Here is an 8,326-nt window from a genome sequence, read left to right as displayed (position 1 = left end):
CGACTGAGCAGAACTCTGTTTGATCAGTGTCTTGGCAACAACACGCCTACAGTGTAGAATGTCTGAAACCAAGGACTGAGGGAAAGACGGGGGGTGGGAGAAGCTAAACAAAGAGCCAATTAAGAAAAGAGTTCAATTCATTCTAAGTCATTAAGTTTGGTTGGAATGAAAACCAGAAAACACAGAGGTCCCCCATGACCAGGATTGAGAAGCAAGGTTAGAAAGGTCTGGAGAACGACCCCTGCTGCACTCTGTCGGGATCTCCCAGCTAACCCAAACACGCTGAACATAGCAACACAGACGTCTCCTCGCCTGCTATCTATCTTGTAACCATGGTGACCTTTGCTCTCACACAATTTCGCCTTTCTTATCAGTCCTGATGGCTCCTGTTTTATAAGCCATCCTGTGTGTTTTGCATTTTATAGTTAAGCTGACAGGTGTTTTTTTGCTTCTAGATGACTGACGCTGTAAACGGTTAAACTTTATGCCGAGTTCCCTGCATATGATCTACTCTCTATATTGGGAGGATTCACATGGCTTCAGGAAGACTCCCAGGCGGCTGCATGCTTGTGACTGTCAAAGTGCATACACATATGGTACACATACAGGCCTGTACTGTCTGTATTTATGAATGCTGGGGTGTGTCTGTTACTAAGAATGTCTGTTTTGTTTTATGCAATGTAAATAGGTTAATTATTTCCTTCTTTTCACAATTACAATCCCCTGCACTCATATAAATGTAGAAACCCTGTGTTGCAAAAAGTCTAATCTAACTCACCCCTAGCTTTTCTGTGAGGGAAATGGCAAACGAGTGCCAGTGCCCAGGCGTCCCTCCCCCTCTTACCACTTGTCTTCCTTGTTTGCTGTGAGGTTTTCACCCACTGACCTCCGAGTCACACTTACCTTTTCATAACATGGTGAGATATTTCAGCCTGCGCACATCCGCACACAGACCCAGTGTGTAGAGCTGACCCCACCTCCAGCCCAGAAACAAAACCGCCCCATCCATCATGCTTCTGGCTGTCTGACCACTGATGGATCACCAAAGTAATCAATTACTGCCTGTAGGCCAGGAGTCTGGACTCTGAAAGCAGAAGGGGTAAAGAGTTGAGTGAGAGTCAACAATGGGTATTACTTATGAATGCATCTCAGAGTGCCGTCAGGTCCACTCAGCTGTGTAAGAAGGACAATCCCCTCCTACTACCCATCTACTAAAAAAGGCGTTGTCTTAGAAACCATGAGATCCGATTTGTTTTTCCTCAACGTGCGTCCTCTGCGGCAGACGGAGAAAACGCGTAACAACAATCGATATGCAGTGGGATATCTCGTTTGTTCGCCTACCTGGATACATGTCAGCTGTAAGTCACCCTTGGCAAGGACATCTGCTAATCTATCAATCAATCAATCAATCAAATCAGTCATCTAATATTGAAAGGCAGACAAATATACCGAAGCTCTGTCAAGCTGCATATGGTTTCTCATTTCCTCTAAATTTTAAATTGACTAAACAACCCATCATATCCCAGTGGCGTCCAACCCTGGCATTGTTGAGCCATAGGAATGTGTTCACAAAAGTGTTAAGTTAACCCCTGCTTTTCCTAATGAAAAGAAAACACAAAGTGTGTGTCCTGAGTAAAATTTAACTTTTGAATTTAGTTTGGTTTGTATTTAATTTTTTTTTCCTTTTTAATAAATGTTGTTAATAATTTATAAAATAACCATCATATTTTCATTTTTTTTGTTTTCTCCAAGACCTGAATAACATATTGGACTCACGTACTGGGCTTAACTGCTGAAGTTCAGCAGGGTTTTCTTGAGCTGCTCTGACTGAGAGACCCACAGGATTGTGGCGCCACTTCTCCGTGCTGAAGGTACCAGTTTATGAAATCATGTGATAATCTGTTTGATCCCACTCAACAATATATGACTAGCTGTTTAGGCTTTTCATTTTCCTTGACTCAGTAAAGGGGATTGCAGAGGATTTTGGCACTTGACTTTAGAGGAAATGGGTTCAACCCCCCTTCCACACAGACACATATGCATACACTCCCTGTCTAGTCTCAAATGCCTTCCTAATTCACTGCAGGTTGTTTTTAGTAGCTTCCTCTTTAACGAGGCAATATGTTGTAAAGGGGAAGGACTCACCAGTTTCGAATAGAGCCACTGTCTTTTGCAGGTGGGAGCAAAATGGCAGAGTTCACTGCCTCAGAGTGAAGGGAAGAGGCAGAATTATCAGTATTATCTGATTCCATATGATGAGTATTACTCTCCTGTGCTGCTTTCAAGTGACTTGCTAACCTTCCCTTTGCCAAAAGGTCCAGGCCCTCTGGCAAGAGGGTAAACAAGGGCTGCATGCTCCTTGTTACCATGTTATTATCTTAAAGCTGAGACCAAAACACAACTTTCGCCTACCAACCCCCAATTCACAAATTACAGTTTAATTCCTTGTCAGGGGACTCTTTCTCTAAATTAAAACGTGATGAGGTACAAGTGTTGTAATTTCCTATTGGGGAGTCAAAACTGTGATTTGATCCAGGCCTCAGTGTCAACAAAAAACCCAGAAGTGCAGAATAATATAGTAGGATACGTAAGAACTGAGAAATTAAATCAATTGAAAATGCAGATGGTGTTCACTGCTGCTGGAAATAGATTTGTTCGTCTGACTATAAGAATAGCCATTGGCAACTACCTTTGCCTGTGGTTTGTTACTTGAGATGGAGTGAAGGATGCCTTCGTCTCCTCTATGGAGCTACACATGGAAATGGACCTGCGAGTCTTTATTTAGGCGGTCTTGTTTTTTTCTGCTACAGGATTCCTTCCAGAGGGTTCTTCTGTACAATAAACATGAAGATTGAGTTGATGGCAATTACAGATGTGGAAAGAACATCTGCTTTAATGTTTGAAACAATATCTGCTAAGTATACAAACACACCTCTGTACTTGAACAAAGCTTTGAGATAATCTGATGATGCCGAATCCTGCAACAAGACAGGATAGGATCTGTGAGTTTATTGGGTCTTGCTGTATTGAAACATGCTCATCAAGAGATCTACTCTGTTTTTAAAGAGCAAATTAAAAACTATGAATGGATGAATGGCTAACATCATTTGAATTATCTTAGGATATCTTAAGGTTTCTATTATTTTCTTTAAAAAAAACTACAGCTGAAAAAGCAGCTTTAAAGTTTATGACCTTCAATCAGACAGATTTGGACAACTGAGTAACTGAGTGCAAATTTAAATAGAACAGTCTGTCCATACATTTATCGTGTAATTAAGAAGTCAAATATATAATACCATATGTAGCAATCGCAATAACAGGCAATAGTGTGTCAATAAATCAATGAAAATGAAATATGTAACAAACTTACTTAATGCCATGGCATTGTGTGGAGTAGTGCAAGGTGAAATAATAAAACAGAGACTACATTAAATACCTTGTAAAATCTCTCTTGGCCCAGACATGTAGCTGTGTACTTTGACAAGCAATTGACTGTCATATACTGATGCCAAATCTTGACTTGTCTGATATGGCAATACGTGTTGTTCTTGACTACAGGGTTTGTTTATAATGTTTTAACACAACAACCAAACAATAATATCACTGGGCTGGTGGAAGTGTTATTCCACAGAAGTAAAATATCTTAACTTGTCATTTGTTGAGCTGTTTTCACATTCAGAGATGGATGAGATCAAGCTAGGTGTCTGATGAGAGAATATGACTGAGCTTTTGAAAATACACAATAGATGCAGTTTCATTCATAGAACCACTTCTCTCAACACCATGAAGCTTCATTCTTGCAGCTTTGTTTGCATCTACTGTAACATTCAGTGTTATACAGACCCAAGGCTGAACAACATTATGATTAATTGTTTTCACTACCCCACGTGAGCTACCAAGGGTAGTCAGCAGATTGCAGGTAAATATTAAGCGTGATATTGCATTCTCTCCACAGAGAGAAAATCCAGCATTTTCCATCCCTTCTTGCATTCCTGCGAAAATCACCATCAAGAATCAGGGATAGCCATTGGTCCAGAGACAACAAGTCATGTGACAAAGGGCTGATAATAGTAACAGTATATTACAGTATATTTTGCCACTGATCAACACAGAAAATGTTCATGTCAAAGTAAAAAATAGAATCTGCAAATTGTTCTAAATGATTTACAAATACAAATCAGAAAATAATTGAATGCATAAGTAATCACCCCCTTCAGTCAATATTTGTTAGAGTCAATATGTGGATAAGTCTCTACCAGCTTTGCACATCTGGACAGAGCAAGTTTTGCCCATTCTTCTTTGCAAAATTGCTCAAGCTCCATCAAGTTGGATGGGGACCTTTGCTGAACAGCAACTGCCAACTCTGTATGTTTGGGGTCACTGTCCTGCTGGAAGACGAATCTTCTCCCAAGTCCCAGGTCTCTTGCTGACTTCAGCAGGTTTTCTTCCAGTATTTCTCTGTACTTTGCTGCATTTGCTCATTTTCTGATTAAATCCATTCTGATTTCATGTTGTAACACAATGACATGTGGAAAAGTCCAAGGGTAGTGAATACTTTTGAGAGCCACTGTATGTTTTAAATTAACCTCCTGTAACCTATGCTTTTATTCCATTCACTAAATTAGTTGCACTACACTTCAGTGATACAAACACAACAGAGAAAGCGAATCAAGAGCACAACTAACACTTCAGGACAGTGCAGAGCAGGGGGAATGTTTTAAACCCAAAGGTAAATTCACAACTCACTGATAAAGCTTTGAAAACAAGGTGACAGGACTTCACAAAAACAAGTCTCTTGGTTAGTTTGAATTCACCAACAACACAAACATTTGTTGGACAATAGCTTAATTACAAAGTGGAGATGTTTCATATCGAAAAACTGATCTGTAAAACCTATATCATCTTAATTCTCCTCACCAGCTCAATAATAACTATGTTATTACATTAAATTCACACAAAGATGCACAGGTGCGTGTGTCTGCGCTTCCGTTAACAAGACTAAATAACTTTCAGAAAAGCCACAAAATGAAGTAAAACATCTCAACTAAAAGGGAGTGATCATCCAAGACAGTAAGAGGCTGTTGAGTGTCTTACACCACTATCATCACTATATGCTTTCAGGACCCGACAACTCACTTGAGAAACGAAAGGAGACTTAAAGGATTATGATAAGAATCTAAGTTGAAATGAAGCCTTCAAGGTATCTGGGCAGTTTGTTGTTGTGCTTTATACTGAATGACACACAGAAGGCCCTACAAACACGTTATGACTTATAATGATGTTTACTCAAAATTCAAAAATGTAAACTGTTAATACTTTACCAAACAAAAACAAACATGATAAGAGAGTCAGTCAGCGAGAGTGAACCATGCTGTGCTGCCATATTAGACTGCCCTACACAAGATCTGAGCTTATCTTGTTCAGTGTTCATATTTGTATTTTTGGCAAGGCAAGTACCTTCGTTGTTTTCCAAGTCTGCTTTAAGGGCTACATCTGAATCGGGCAATTGTTTGCATTGTTTTCCATATCACAATAAGGAACAGCACACAAATAATGCACGGCATTTTTGATTGGCACTGGACACTGCTGGGCACAGCCAGGATAATTTCATAGGACATCTGTCAAATTGAAGCATTGGGTTTCTGCCAGTATGCTGTAGGAAGTTGACTGGAAAGACATTATTGGACATTTTTCTCCCTGCACACATTTTTGAAAAGCCACAATAGCTTGGTACAAAAAGCATTTAAAAACATTTTAAATCAACCAAATCTATGATGTATTTATGTATTATCAAAAATACCCTCAATCAGTATTTAAACATAGTAGCGTTACTTTAACATATCAGTTATAGTACATTTCATTGTTCTGACACTGCATAACATCATGCATCATTAATTTACAATCTCTCGTGTTTATTTTTTCAGTAGTAAAATATTGTTAATCAAAATGCATTAGTAAGTATGCAGACCACTCCAATTAACCTAAAGAGCTAACAAACAAAATTAATTTGAATTGTTACTTGTTTTTGTACTTTCAGACATTGTATTCAATAAAATAAAGCAGAAGATTTAAGAGATGTGTACTTATTAAGACAAACAAACAAAAAAACACTGTCTGATAGCAGTGGTCATGTGTGTATTTGACATTTGTACTGCAATTGATTAATTGATTAATGACCATTAAAACAACAAGCAGCTAGTCAACAAAATGGGTGAAATACAACAATATTGAGGTTCATCTCAGAATGACATGAAAAGCTATTATACAGGTTATACCAGGAAGTCCTCTTTTTTATCCTGAAGAGTCTATGACCATTTTAATATCTTAAAATCGAATCACCTAAATAAATAAAATGCTTCAATAGCATATAATAAAATGAAATCCTACTAAATCTACTTCATTTAGGGAATAAAAAACATGTCAAAACTTCATCATTCATCCTTATTGTTATATGTACTCTTAACATGATGGTAGTGGGAACCTTCAACATCTAATTTTCCCTTGAAAAGACAATAGCTCATACTTGTTAATATTTATTGGTTCTTCACACGTACTAGCCAGCGTTTTCAAAAATCTAAATTCCCAATATAAGTGTCTGACTGCGGAGGTGGCGGTGGAGAGGAGTATTTCAGGAATGTTATGATCCTGATCCTCACTCTTTCTGCTCAAAACCTTGTAAAGAACAGAGCAATGTAACCTCAAGCTATTTTACAAGTGACATCATCTTCTTCAAAGTAGTGCCTTTTGTGAGGCCAGATTAAAAGTGAGTGGTTGTGCAATTTAAAAGGTGATGGCTGACCTGATCTTTGAAACACTCATGCTCGTTGGATTCACAGACACCTTTTTAGGGGTTATACAGTGGCACAGCTGAGGTCAGCTGAGCTACTGCAAAACCCCTAAAAAGGTGTCTGTGATTTCAGCATGAGTGTTTGAAAGATCAGGTCTTTCAACTAGACCCCTGGGTCAAAGGTCATTCGCCTGAGGTTAGGATACCCCAAATATAACTTCCAAGATGACAGGTTAGAGAAAAGGGACTTAAACTGACAGTAAATCATGAATGATGAGATACCTCTCACCCTACCTCAAGGAATCCAGATGATCTACATGAATGACAAAAATGTGTAAATAATTTTATTGAGCTATTATCTGGGATCATTCACAAGAGACGGAGTGTTTTGAAGTGTGGCAAATGCAAACACAGTATGTTACAAGTTAAATATACAATTTCCTACTCTACTAGATCTGTTCCACCTATATTGATGTTACATCAGGGACAACTCCAACTACTGCAGTCGATAAATTATACAAATAAATTGTTCAATAGGAAGTAGGGTGCTGGCTTAAGTGTTATGCAATACTGTAGCACTAGGGGGCACATTTTGGAAATTGTTCTTGTTTTCACATTGAACTGCAGAAGATTCTTTACATACATACAATGGTCTCTCTATAGCAGATTGTACTTCATGTAACAAAGACTAAAGAGAAAAGTAACATTATACAATTATTTTTAACCATCTTTACAAGAATATCAGTTTGCAATTAATGTAACTGCATCGCGGCCAATTAAGGATTTTGTGCACATTATTTTACTAAATTTGCGATTGTCTATTCTGTATAGTATGTCAGGGTCAAAACATTATCTTTTAACTGGTACATGAACATTTACTGCAAATGTGAATGATATGAATATTGGGGCAGCTGGTGTAGTCAACTGGATCGCATGTGTCATTTTTTTTATTATTTAACAACAATAAGAAAAAGGGAATATAAGCCGATTTAAAAAAAAATGAAAACTAGATAGACTGAAATGCCAAACCATTAACTAATGGCTACATTCAATTTAGATTACATATTGCAAATGTTTAACCAAGCTTAAAACATCTTGTTTTGGGACGGCATTCCAGACAGAGCACCTGCAAAAGTGAGCTTTCAGATGTGAACCTCACCAACTCAGTAACTTAAAATTCAATGTTCACCTTTACGAGCAGCATTTTTTTTTTTTTAAACTGTACAGCTGTGCAAAATGTCTTAAAGTTCAACTGCATCATTGTCTAAGAATGTGCACCAAAATCCGAAACGGTTGCTTGTTTATAGAATAATTGCAGGACACTGTGTGGATTTACAACGTGCAGATAGGGAGGCTAGTGTTTAACCTTTTACCGGTACGTGTATGCATACTGCGTGCAAAGATTGCATCCACTACGAGATGGCTTTTGCTTCTTTTTCTCCCTGCTTTCCCATTGCTCTGTATCATGTTTATATGCGTTTCGCTTTGCTCGTTAGCTGCAATAGAAAGTTGGCGTGCAAGTGTTGCAGAAGTGAGATC

This window comes from Amia ocellicauda, chromosome 5 (assembly GCF_036373705.1).
Source record: "Amia ocellicauda isolate fAmiCal2 chromosome 5, fAmiCal2.hap1, whole genome shotgun sequence".
NCBI lineage: Eukaryota > Metazoa > Chordata > Actinopteri > Amiiformes > Amiidae > Amia > Amia ocellicauda.
Note: the sequence above shows the minus strand (reverse complement) of the source record.